This window comes from Panthera tigris, chromosome X (genome assembly GCF_018350195.1).
Source record: "Panthera tigris isolate Pti1 chromosome X, P.tigris_Pti1_mat1.1, whole genome shotgun sequence".
Classification (NCBI taxonomy): Eukaryota; Metazoa; Chordata; class Mammalia; order Carnivora; family Felidae; genus Panthera; species Panthera tigris.
This window is the reverse complement of record NC_056677.1, coordinates 36,006,110-36,019,277: the sequence shown is the minus strand read 5'-3', so window position 1 is coordinate 36,019,277 and position 13,168 is coordinate 36,006,110. Positions and strand designations below refer to the sequence as shown.

At 41.3% G+C, this 13,168-nt stretch overlaps 1 non-coding gene across 1 annotated transcript; it reads left to right on the top strand.

Annotated features, from left to right (window-relative positions):
* Positions 1 to 6,438: 6,438 nt before the first annotated feature.
* TRNAK-CUU lies at positions 6,439 to 6,511 on the top strand. The gene has a single exon. It is a non-coding gene; the product is annotated as a tRNA-Lys (tRNA).
* The last annotated feature ends 6,657 nt before the right edge of the window (positions 6,512 to 13,168 follow it).

Sequence of the window (13,168 nt, the reverse complement as noted above, 5' to 3'; positions counted from 1 at the left end):
AGTGTTGGGACACCTGGGTGGCTCGGTTAAGTGTCCAACTTTGGCTCAGGTCGCAATCCCACAGGTCATGAGTTTGAGCCCTGCATCAGGCTCTCTGCAATGGGCACAGAGCCTGCTTCAGATCCTATGTCTCCCTCTCTCTGCCCTTCCCCGCTCATGAGCGTGCATGCTCTCTCTCAAAAATAATAAAATAAACATTAAAAAAAAAAGCCAGTGTTAACACAGTAGAAATTCCAGAAGTAACCACATTTGTATAATGGGAGTTTTGCATCTGATCACTGTTGGCCGCATTGGAGACTCTTAGCTATCCTCTCAATGTGCCCAGCTACATGACACTACCCAGCCTCCTTTGCAGTTAGAGGTGGTCATGTGACCCATATTTTGCCAAAAATGGCATGAGTGATGTGTGCCCCTTCTGTACTGACACATGAAAAACAGCTGGAGTGCCTCCTCCAACCTCTTTTTTTTTTTTTTTTCTGTCTGCAAATCAGGTTTATTTGAACCACACAGATGAGGACAATGTCCTAAATCAGCGGTTCCCAAATGTTAGCAGACATCAGAACCCCCAGAGAGCTTGTTAAAACACAAATGGCTAGGGACACCTGGGTGACTCAGTCAGTTAAGCATCCGACTTCAGCTCAGATCATGATCTCTCCGTTCCTGAGCTCAGGTCCCCCATCGGGCTCCGTGCTGACAGCTCAGAGCCTGGAGCCTGCCTCGGATTCTGTGTCTCCCTCTCTCTCTGCCCCTCCCCTGCTTGTACTCTGTCTCTCTCTCAAAAATAAATAAAACATTAAATACACACACACACACAAATGGCTGAACTCCATCTGCAGAGTTTTGGATACAACAGGTCTGGGGTGATACTTAAGAATTTCTATTTCTAACCAATTCCCAGGCGGTGCTGATGCTGCTGGTCTAGAGACCACATTTTGAGAACTACTTCCCTGAAGTTGAGAAGTAAACTGGAAGGAACCTCAATCCTGAATGATTGAGAGCAAAAGTCACCCACTGACCTGAGAATATGAATTCTGAAATGGTAGGTAAGAGAAGTCATTTCTATCTTAAGCTGTTGTATTTCAGAGCCTCCTCATTACAACACTTCAGGCTTATGCTAACAAATGCAGTGTAGAAAAGATAGATGTTTCAATAGATGGTGTTGGGTCATATAGAAAAAAAATGTTGGATCCACACACCATTATCATATATCAAGATAAACTTCAAATTAATTAAAAAAATGTGAAAATAAAACCATAAAGGTAGAAATATAATTATAAGAAGGAAACACAGGAGAATTCTTTTATGACATGTTGGAGTAAGAAAAGAAATATGGCTTAATATTCGGAAGCCCTAAAAGAAAAGATGAAATAAAGTACACATTTAAAAAAACAAAAACAACTCTCAGGACCACCTGGCTGGCTCAGTCAGTAAAGCATGTGACTGTTGATCTCGGGGTCGTGAGTTTGAACCCCAGGTTGGGCGTAGAGATTACTTAATTAAAAACAAATGGGGGGGCATCTGGGTGACTCAGTCGGTTGAGTGACTGACTCTTGATTTCAGCTCAGGACATTGTATCACGTTTCGTGACACTGAGCCCCGAGTCAGGCTCTGCTCTGACAGCACAGAGCCTGCTTGGGAATTCTCTCTCTCTCTTTGTGCCCCTCCCCCTGCTTGTGCTCTGTCTCTCTCTCTCTCTCTCTCTCTCTCTTTGTGCCCCTCCCCCTGCTTGTGCTCTGTCTCTCTCTCTCTCTAAAAAATAAACATTAAAAAAAAAAGAAATAGACCAATAACACAAAAGAAAAAACGGCCAAAATCATTGTGAATAGTTAACAGAAAAAGAAATACAAATAGCCCTTTAACATATGGGAGGGTGTTTGAGCTCACTCAGAAGAGAACTATAAATTAAAACTATCCAGCTAAAAAAACAGTATCAATTACATTAGCCAAAATATAAGTTTGCCAACGCGCTCATACACAAAACTATGGAAAAAGAAGCATTCTTGTATGTTGCTGGTGGCAGTGCAAATTGATACAACTCCTGTAGGAAACTTGACCACATGTACCCAAATTTCAATGGATATACTTTTTTTTTCTTAATGAATATACTTCTGTGTACAAAATTCATCATTCAATGCAGTATTGTTGGAAATAGCAAATGATGGAAAACAACCTGTATGTTCATCAATAGGATGGTTGCATAATTATGGTGTAGCCACACAATAGAATATTCTGGTTACACAACTGTAAAAAAGAATGGATTCTGTGTATTGACATGCAAAATTTCCCATTATATATTGTTTAGTAGAAAAGAGGTATGCAACAATATGGTGTGCTATCTATTTTTTTCTAAGTAAGCTCTGTGTCCTATGTGGGGCTCGAACTCACAACCCTGAGAACAAGAGTCACATGCTAGGGGCAGCTTGATGGCTCAGTAGGTTAAGGGTCCATCTCTTGGTTTCGGCTCAGGTCATGATCTCACAGTTTGTGGGCTCAAGCCCCACGTCAGGCTCTGCACTGACAGCATGGAGCCTTCTTGGGATTCTCTGTCTCCCTCTCTCTCTCTGCCCCTCCCCTGCTTGTGCTCTCTTTCTCTCTCAAAATAAATAAACTTAAAAAAAAAAGTCACATGCTCTACTGACTGAGCCAGCTGTTTTCATGTGTCAGTGCAAAAGGGGCACACATCATTCACTCATGCCATTTTTGGCAAAATCTGGGTCACATGACCACCTCTAACTGCAAGGGAGGCTGGGTAGTGTCATGTAGCTGGGCGCATTGAGAGGATAGCTAACAGTCTCCAATGTGGCCAACAATGAGGTTTTGCAGGGGGATGGCTAGAGGAAAACGGAGTCACAAGCTAGAGAGAGACATGTTTATTTTATTATTTTTGAGAGTTTTAATAATTGAGGCTTTGTAATATGTTTTAATATCTTTAATATGTAGTCAGTCCTTCAGATATTTTAGTTACTTCAAAGAGTAAGCCTGTGATCGGTCTAACTGGCGTCTGGGTGGCTCAGTCGGTTAAGTGTCCGACTTCAGCTCGGGTCATGATCTCGTGGGTTCGAGCCCCACGTCCAGCTCTGTGCTGACAGCTCAGAGCCTGGAGCCTGCTTCGGATTCTGTGCCTCCCCCTCTCTCTGCCCCTCCCCATCTTGTGCTCTGTTTCTCTCTGTCTCTCAAAAATAAATAAATAAATGTTTTTTAAAAAAGGAAAAAAAAAAGATGAGGCTTTGAGGTGGATGATGTGAAGGGAATGATCCAGGAGAAAGGGAAATACAGATAATGCATTCATAGGTGAGAGGCCACCACAGCCCTAAGTGGTTGAGAAAGGCATAGCTAGGAGGTCAGGCCCTAAACAGGAACACTCCATACTTCCTCTACTGGGAGAGAATGGAAAACATCTAAGAGAAGACAAAGTACCAGGGTGCCTGGGTGGCTCAATTGATTAAGCATCCGATTTTGGCTCAGGTCGTGATTCCAGGGCTCATGAGTTCAAGCCCTGTGTTGGGCTCTGTGCTGACAGTGAGAAGCCTGCTTGGGACTCTCTCTCTTTACCTTGTTCTCTTCCCCTCCCCCATTCATGTTCTCTCTCTCTCTCTCTCTCACCCTCTGTCAAAAATAAATAAACATTGGGGCGCCTGGGTGGCGCAGTCGGTTAAGCTTCCGACTTCAGCCAGGTCACGATCTCGCGGTCCGTGAGTTCGAGCCCCGCGTCAGGCTCTGGGCTGATGGCTCGGAGCCTGTTTCCGATTCTGTGTCTCCCTCTCTCTCTGCCCCTCCCCCGTTCATGCTCTGTCTCTCTCTGTCCCAAAAATAAATTAAAAACGTTGAAAAAAAAATTAAAAAAAAAAAAAAAAAAGAAAAAAATAAATAAATAAATAAACATTAAAACAAATTTTTTTAATTTTTTTTAATGTTTATTTCTGAGACAGAGAGAGACAGAGCATGACTGGGGGAGGGGCAGAGAGAGAGACACAGAATCCGAAGCAGGCTCCAGGCTCTGAGCCGGCAGCACGGAGCCCGATTCGGGGCTCAAACTCACGTACCGTGAGATCATGACCTGAGCCAAAGTCGGAGGCTCAACTGACTGAGCCACCCAGGCATCCCAAATGTTAAAAATTTTTTAAAAAAGAAAGACAAAATACTAATTTGACCATGGGTGACACCAGTTCCTCTCTTTGCTTAGGGTTTTCAACAGAGCTGTTACCAAATACATCCTTACCTTCTGTTACTAAATGTCTTTAAAAAACACCTTTGCTTTGACTGCTTGATCACTAAAACATATAAGCCTATACAGCTGCGTCCACACAACAAAACTCATTAGCTGTCAGCTCTCTCCCAGTAGAGAACACAATCATAGGGGTCATCCAGTCTTGATAAGCTAGTTTTTGGAAAGCCACAGATAGGAATATAAACCCAACTTCCCTAGAGAATTAGATGAAACCCAAGAGCTGTACTCCACCCGACTCCAAAGCAGGAAATAAATAGGATTACCTAGATTGCTACCCTGCCAAAATTGAATCGACACATACTTTATTTATTTTTTTTTTTAATTTTTTTTTCAACATTTTTTATTTATTTTTGGGACAGAGAGAGACAGAGCATGAACGGGGGAGGGGCAGAGAGAGAGGGAGACACAGAATCGGAAACAGGCTCCAGGCTCCGAGCCATCAGCCCAGAGCCTGACGCGGGGCTCGAACTCACGGACCGCGAGATCGTGACCTGGCTGAAGTCGGACGCTTAACCGACTGCGCCACCCAGGCGCCCCACTTTATTTTTTATTATCATTGTTAAGTCTCAATTCCCATATCAAGATATTCCTTCCTATGATAAGAAACTGAAACAGACAAAAAATAGCATTAAGTTTCACTTTATATATTTATACCTTATTTCCCTCCAAAATTTGGAGGCAAGTTTCAGATGCCCGTGGAAGAAAATGAAAAAAGTTGGAAGAGACAAATGAGTAGGCTAAGATTCAACCGGGGTATGGTTAATAAATGCCACAGACTTCATTTCTAGGAGTAGGCCGAAGTGAAAACTTGTATAATTTTTGTTGCTCACAAGAGAAAAACATGTTTCTTAGAAACAAAGCCTATTTATGACACTGATACCCAAAATAAATTTATTCCCCAGGTCCTATTACAAGAAATACTGTTAGCATTGCAGATCTCTTAGAAATCCACCGAACAGGGATGCTTGGGTGGCCCAGTCGGTTAAGCCTCTGACTCTTAATTTCCGCTCAGGTTATGTCTCGAAGTTCATGGGGTCGAGCCCCACGTCCAGCTCCATGCTGACAGTGCAGAGCCTGCTTCAGATACTCTCTCTCTGCCCTTCCCCCACTCGCGCACACACGCTCTCTCTCAAAAATGAAAAAACATTAAAAAAAAGAAAAAGAAATCCACAGAATAAACAGACTTGCAAATTGCACACGGTAGCTTCTGTGCCTCCTGTGAAAAAGAAGGCTTTGCCTGAGTGTATGCCAATTAAAGAAGTTCTACAGGAAGTCACCACAGTACAATCCAAGGACATCGTTCCCCTGATGAAAACTGACATTAAAATTTTGTTATTAAAATTCTGGGACATTATGGTAATTAAGTTCAACGCATGCCGAGAATTAATATTCAAGTAAGACTCCCAAGTACTCTCAAAATGATGAGTTTTAAGAAGATGAAACTAAAAAGGTGTAAGGTTTCTTCAAGTTTGAGATTAACTGAATATTGTATTTTCTGCATCATTACTGACTTGACTTTTGGGAAGCCTCTGTCTCCGTTCCTAACAGGAAACTTTCCAGAAGGTGCTTACTGGATCAGAAGGGGAATGCCTGCATTAAATTTACATGCATTTTTAGGGTTGTCTTCAGCAGAAGGGTTGCTCTGAAATACCTAGGCTATCATGAGTAGCAGATGGGCTCCTTCATATATTCCTACATGAACTTACTTCACAAAATGCCTTCCTTCACGGAGGCACCTGCTCCATGGACATGCTCCACACAAGGAGCTTAATCCTAGGATGAATAAATAGGAGTGCTCCGTGTAGGAAGTGGCAGATGATTTTTCCTGTTGGCTGGATATTCTGAGTTCACAACTTAAAAATATGTTTTAGATTCGGGGTGCCTGGGTGGCTCTGTTGGCTAAGTGTCCGATTCAATTTCAGCTCAGGTCATGATCTCACAGTTCGTGAGTTCAAGCCCTACATCGGGCTCTGTGCTGACAGCATGGAGTCTGCTTGGAATTCTCTCTTGTTCTCTGCCCCTCCCCCATTCACATTCTCTCTGTCTCTCTCAAAATAAAAATAAACTTAAAGATTTATAAATATATACATATGTTTTAGACTCAAAATAGTAAAGACGTCAATTCTCTCCCAAATTGATCTAGAGGTTCAGCACAATTACCATCAAAACCCCAGCCAGATTTTTTGTAAAGAAAATCTTATTCTAGGGGCGCTTGGCTGGCTCAGTTGGTAGAGCATGTGACTCTTGATCTCGGGGTTGTGAGTTCAAGCCCCACGTTGGGCATAGAGATTACTCAAAAAAAAAAAAAAGAAAAAAAAAAAAAAAGGAAAGAAAAGAGGGCACCTGGGTGGCTCAGTCAGTTAAGCGTCTGACTTTGGCTCAGGTCATGACCTCACAGTTCGTGAGTTCAGGTCCCACATTGGGCTCTGTGCTGACAGATTAGAGCCTGGAGACTGCTTCAGATTCTGTCTCTGTCTCTCTACCCCTCCTTTCCTCATGCACTGTTTCTCTCTGAAATATAAATCAAACATCAAATAATTTTAAAAAAAAGCTTATTCTAAAATTTATGTGAAATGACAAAGGAACTAGAATAACTAAAACAAATTTGAAAAAGAATAAAGTGGGAGGAATCACTCTACCAAATTTTAAGACTTACTATATAGCTAGAAGTAATGGAAACAGTATGGTATTGGTGGAGGGATAGACACATAGATCAATGAAATAGAAGAGAACCCAAAAGAGACCCACACAAGGATGGTCAACTGAGTTTTGACAAAGTTGCAAAGGCATTTCAACAAGGGAAGGAGAGTCTTTTCAACAAATGGTGCTAGAGCAACTGGACATCCATCGATTAAAAAGGGAACCTTAACCTAAACCTCACACCTTAAAAACGGACGCAAAGTGGATCATAGATTTCAATGTAAAATTATAAAATTACTAGGAAAAATAGAAAATCTTTAGGACCAAGGCTAAGCGAAGTATCCTTAGACATGACACCAAAATCACAATCCACAAAAGGAAACATTGGTGATTGGATTGCATCAAACTTAAAATTTTTTTTTAATTAATGAATTTTTTGTCTTGTTTTGAGAGAGAGACAGAGTGCAAGTGGGGGAGGAGCAGAGAGAGTGGGGGACAGAGGATATAAAGCAGGCTCTGTGCTGACAGCAGAAAGCCTGAAACGGTGCTCAAACTCAAAAGCTGTGAGTCATGACCTGAACCAAAGTTGGACGCTTAACCAACTGAGCCACTCAGGCACCCCAAAATTTAAAATGTTTTTAAAAAATTAAAAATGGGTGTGCCTGGGTGACTCAGTAAGTTGAGTCTGACTTTTTTTTTAATGTTTTTTTAATGTTTATTTTTGAGAGAGACAGCGATAGAGTGCGAATGGGGGAGGGGCAGAGAGAAAAGCAGACACAGAATCTGAAGCAGGCTCCAGGCTCTGAGCTATCAGCACAGAGCCCGATGCAGGGTTCGAACTCTCGAACCGTGAGATCATGACCTGAGCCGAAGTCAGATGCCCAACTGACTGAGCCACCTAGGCGCCCCAAGAATCTGACTCTTGATCTCAGCTCAGGTCATGATTTCACGGTTCATGAGTTGAAGCCCCTCGTTGGGCTCAGCACAGAGCCTGCTTGGGATTCTCTCTCCTTCTCTCTGCTCCTCCCCCCTTATGCTCTCTATCAAAATAAACAAAAACTTTTAAAAAATTTAAATGTTTGCTCTGCAAAAGACCCAGTTAAGAACAAAAATAAGCTGAGTGTCCATTAATAGATGAGTGGATAAAGAAGTGGTATATACAAAGGAATATTATTCAGCCATAAAAAAGAATGAAATCTTGCCATTTGCAACAACATGGATGGAACCAGAGTGTATTATGCTAAGTCAAATAAGCCAGTCAGATAAAGACAAATACTATATGATTTCACTCCTATGTGGAATATAAGAAGCAAAACAAACAAAGGGGAAAAAAAGAAAGACAAACCAAATGAGGATTAACAGGGAGGAGGTGGGAAGAGGGATGGGTGAAATAGGTGATGGGGATTAAGAGTACACTTACCTTTTTTTTTTTTTTAAGTAATTTCTGCACCCAACATGGGGCTCGAACTCATGACCCTGAGATCAAGAGTCACATGTTTTTCTGACTGAGCCAGCCAGACATCCCAAGAGTACACTTACCTTGATGAGCACTGCAAGTGTTGAATCGTTATATTGTACACCTGACATTAAAATAATGCTGCATGTTAATTACATTGGAATTAAAATAAAATAATAATAAAAAGAAGATAGACAAGCTACAGACCGGGAAAAGATATTTGCAAATCATACATCTGATAAAGGACTTGTACCTAGAATATACAGAAAACTCTCAAAACTCAGCAGTACAAAGCAAACAAACGAACAGAAACAGACTCCTAAATACAGAGATCTACTGGTTGCCAGAGGGGAGGGAGTTAGGGGGAATGAAGGAAATAGGTGAAGGGGATTAAGAGGTACAAACTTAGAGTTGTAAAATAAATAAATCATAGGGATGAAAAGTAACAGCATTAGGGAATACTGTTGTAATGTTGTAATAACTTTGTATGGTGACAAAGGGTAACTACACTTACTGTGGTGAACACTGTGAATGTCCAGAATTGTCAAATCCCCGAAACTAATGTAACATTGTATGTCAACTTTACTTCAATAACTTAAAAGAAACCTCAGCAGTAAAAAATAATCAATTATTTTACAAGGGGTCACAGACACAAACATTTATTTTACCAAAGAGAATATAAGGATGGCATATAAGTACATGAAAAGAAGTTCAACATCACTAGCCCATAGGGAAATGCAGATTAAGACCACAATGAGATGCCACCGTGCACCAATTAGAACAGCCAAAATAAAAATATGACAATACCAAACGCTGGTGAGGATGCACAGAAACTGGACCTCTCGTGCATCGCTGGTGGGAATGTAAAATGGTATAGCCACTCAGGAAAATGGGTTAGCAGGTTCTTAAAGTAAACATATACTTACCATGTGGTCCAACAATTGCATTTATGCCAGAAAAATGAAAACTTATGTCCACACAAAAATCTGTACATGAATGTTCATAGCAACCTTGATTTGTAATGGTCAAAAACTGGAAATAAGCCAACTATCCTTCAACGACTGAATAAACAAAACTATGGAACATCCATACCACTCAGCAGTAAAGAAACAAACTATTTGCAACAACTTGGACAGCTCTCAAGGACATTCTGCTGAGTGACAACAAGCCAATCTCAAAAGGTCACATACTGCACAGTTCCATTTATGTTAACAATTTTGAAATGACATTTTAGAAATGGAAAACAGATGAGCGGTTGCCAGGGGTTAGTGACAGGGTGGAGAAGCAGGAAGGGGTGGGGGGCAGGTGTGACTATAAAGAGGTAACACGAGGGAGACTGTGGTGATAGAACAGTTCTTTGGAAGTTGCTATAGAAATCAACATGTAGTAAAACTGCATAGAAACACACACACACACACACACACACACACACACACACACACGGCACACACAAAACTGGTGAAGTCTGGATGAGGTCTGTGGATTGTACCAATGTCAATTTCCTGGTTTTGATGTACTAGTTATGCCAGATGTTACTAACAGGGGAAACTGCGTGAAAGGTACACATGATCTCTCTGTACTATTTCACAACTTCCTGTGAATTTATAATCATCTCAGACTAAAACAATTAAAAACTTATGTTTTGTTAGAAAATATAATTGTACAAAATTTGCTCAGTACAGGAAATTATGAAGCAGCAGAAAATCATTTCATTTCAACCAGAAACAAGAACTGTCACTATTTTTGCAGATTTCCTTCTAGTTTTCTACATATTTTCCAAATAGTTGAGCTCATTCTGCCCATGCCAGTTGAAACCTACTCCTTCCTCAACCCATTAGAGCAATTATTTTCTCTACATTGTTAATAATTGTAAATGGCAGCTCAGTATTCTGAGTACTATCTATAAAATTAAACTTTCAGCCCCAATTCTAGTTAGAAGGAACAGGGTGCACAAAAACCAAGGCAAAGGCAGACTGCAGGATGTGTCTGCACAATAGCATCATATTCAGCTACAGTATAAGGTATGGGAAATAAGTTAAAAGCTGCAAAGGTAGACTAGTACCACACCAAAGGACCAACTTAATAGACCATCATTAGCTTGATTGCAGTAACTATTGTAATTTGGAATATAGAGATGCTTCTGCTATGAAGTACCTGAAACACCATCATGGTAACTGGAAGTTTTGGAACAGATAATAGAAAGTAGAGAACAGCAGAGTCCGTACCTAAGCTTGCTGCATCAAAATTGCCTGGGGAAATTAGGAACAAAAGCAAATGCAAAACAGATTGCTGAGTGAACCCCAGGGATGGATTCTATTAGGAGAGTCGCCATAGAATCATTTCCCAGATTCTTCTGTTGCAACATCAAGTTGGGGAGCCACAAAAGAAAAACTAGGTTCCAAGAGGGCAAGGAGTACGTTTGAATTCATAGCTACATTCCCCAACACTCAGCAGACCCCAACCGGTTTTTCAATGAGCCCTAAATCAACCTTGGCACTCCAAATGTCTACCAGATAACCCACTAGATCCTATCAGGTGACTGGGTCCGGAATGGAGGTTCAGAGACCATTCTGCATTCAACTAATCCACTGATGTCAGGTAAATGAGATGGTCTGTTGAAAATTTAAGTGAGTATGGAGTAGAATTAAGAGTGAAAAAGGGAGCGCCTGGGTCCGACTTTGGCTCAGGTCATGATCTCATGGTTCGTGGGCTCGAGCCCCGCATCGGGCTCTGTGCTGGCAGCTCAGAGCCTGGAGCCTGTTTCAGATTCTGTGTCTCCCTCTCTCTCTGCCCCTCCCCTGTTCATGCTCTGTCTCAAGAATAAATAAACATTAAAAAAAAAAAGTTAAATGTCGGGGTGCCTGGCCAGCCCAGTCAATAGAGCACACAATTCTTGATCTCAGGGTCATGAGTTCAAGTCTCATGTTGGGAATGGAGCCTATTAAAAAAAAAAAAAGGCAAAATGTCATCTTTGGTGCAACAAGGAAAACAGGAACCCTCAAATTATAAACCATGACTATACCTGCTAACACAATAAAATCAGGACTGAAACTGGACACACATCCACAGAAAACCTTAAGTCAGAATACAGACATGTATCACAGCACTAACAGGCCCACCTAATGATCCTTTGAAGAGGGGAAAGGAAATTAGGGATATGGTCATGTCCCCAGAGGATAGAGATAGCGTCAGTACTTCCTTCTTTTTATTGCCAAACAGCATTCCATTCCATGTATACACATTTTGTTTGTCCCTCCACCAGCTGATTGGCATTTGGGTGGTTTCCACTCTTGGGTTATTGTGAATGCTATGAACATTCGCATGCAAATAGTAAGTTGTCGGCTTGTTTTCGTTTTTCCTGGGTAGAATTCTCCTAGGAGTGAAATTGCTGAGTCATGTGGTAATTCTATGTTCAACACCTGTTTTGAGACATCTCCTCCTCTTAATGTGCTTATCTGTTTTATGGTGTTTTCTCCCATAATAAACATGTTTCCAGGTCATGATCTACTCTTCCACACCATAATTAAACATAGTGTCCGGTGTCAAAATAATCCTATTTCAAAATTATCCTGAAGAAAACTCGGTCAAGTTTTTCCCAAGGGGGAGGTGGGAATCAACAACGAAAATGAGGAAAGAAATGGAGAACAGTCACTATACAGGAAACCACATTAGAAACAGACTAAACATGCTGAAAAATAGATCAACTGAAATGAGGGCAAGATAGGAAGCAAAGCAGGTTTCAACATATCCGGAATCGTGTTCAGTGAGAAGAGAAAAAAGCCTGAGATATTCCTAAAATGCAGTGAATGGAATTTCTGCTTTTCAGTGGGAAGGCAGGTAAGACCAGTGTCAACACCCAGATATCTTAGTTACTTCAAAGAGTAAGTCTGTGATCGGTCTAACTAGGTCACTTAGGAGCATAGGGGCAAGGGAAACAAGCCACCCGTCATAGAAAAAAAAACAATTATATAGGTTCAAGCAGACACTGAACAATTTTCAAACATGGTTCCTAGAAGTCATTTTTGAAAAAAATTATGTGGTGTTGAAATTCAGCCAAGAGATGGTTAGAGCAAACCATTACCGAAACCAAACATTAATGACTGGGGGAGGCAGACAGTGACAATAGCATTTAAGTATATATTTAAACAAATCGCTTAAACTACAAAAATTTAAAAAAAAAACTACAAAAATTAACATAGTATGCAAATAAACCTGACTACTATAATCTTAATACTGCTAGACTAGAAATAATCTCAATTAAGAATTAGTTCCCCCAGATAGCTTGTGTTCACTTTTTTTTGTGTGTGTTTATTTTTGAAAGAGACAGTGCGAGTGGGAGAAGGCAGATAGGGAGACACAGAATCTGAAGCAGGCCCCAGGCTCTGAGCTGTCAGCACAGAGCCCGACGCAGGGCTGGAACTCACAAACCATGAGATCACAACCTGAGCCGAAGCTGGACGCTTAACTGAGCCACACAGGTGCCCGCACCCCTCTTTTATCAGTGACTTTGAACCATCCTTAGAATCCAATTTCACTCCATTAACTTTTCCATCTAGCTGTCCTAACATAACCTCTTTCCACACTTTTGAGAGTGCAAGTGGGGGAGCGGCAAAAAAGAGGATCTGAAGCGGGCCCCGCACTTAGAGCAGCAAGCCTGATGTGGGGCTTGAACTCATGAAATGAGAGATCATGATCTGAGCCTAAGACAGTCAACCGACAGCCACCCAGGTGCCCCTCTTTCCACACTTTTGTCTAAACTCCTACTTCCCTTCCCTCTTTCCATTCTCCAAAACTAATATGGCATATTAGGCTTCAAAATTCTGCCCTATAAATTTAGGCTTGCT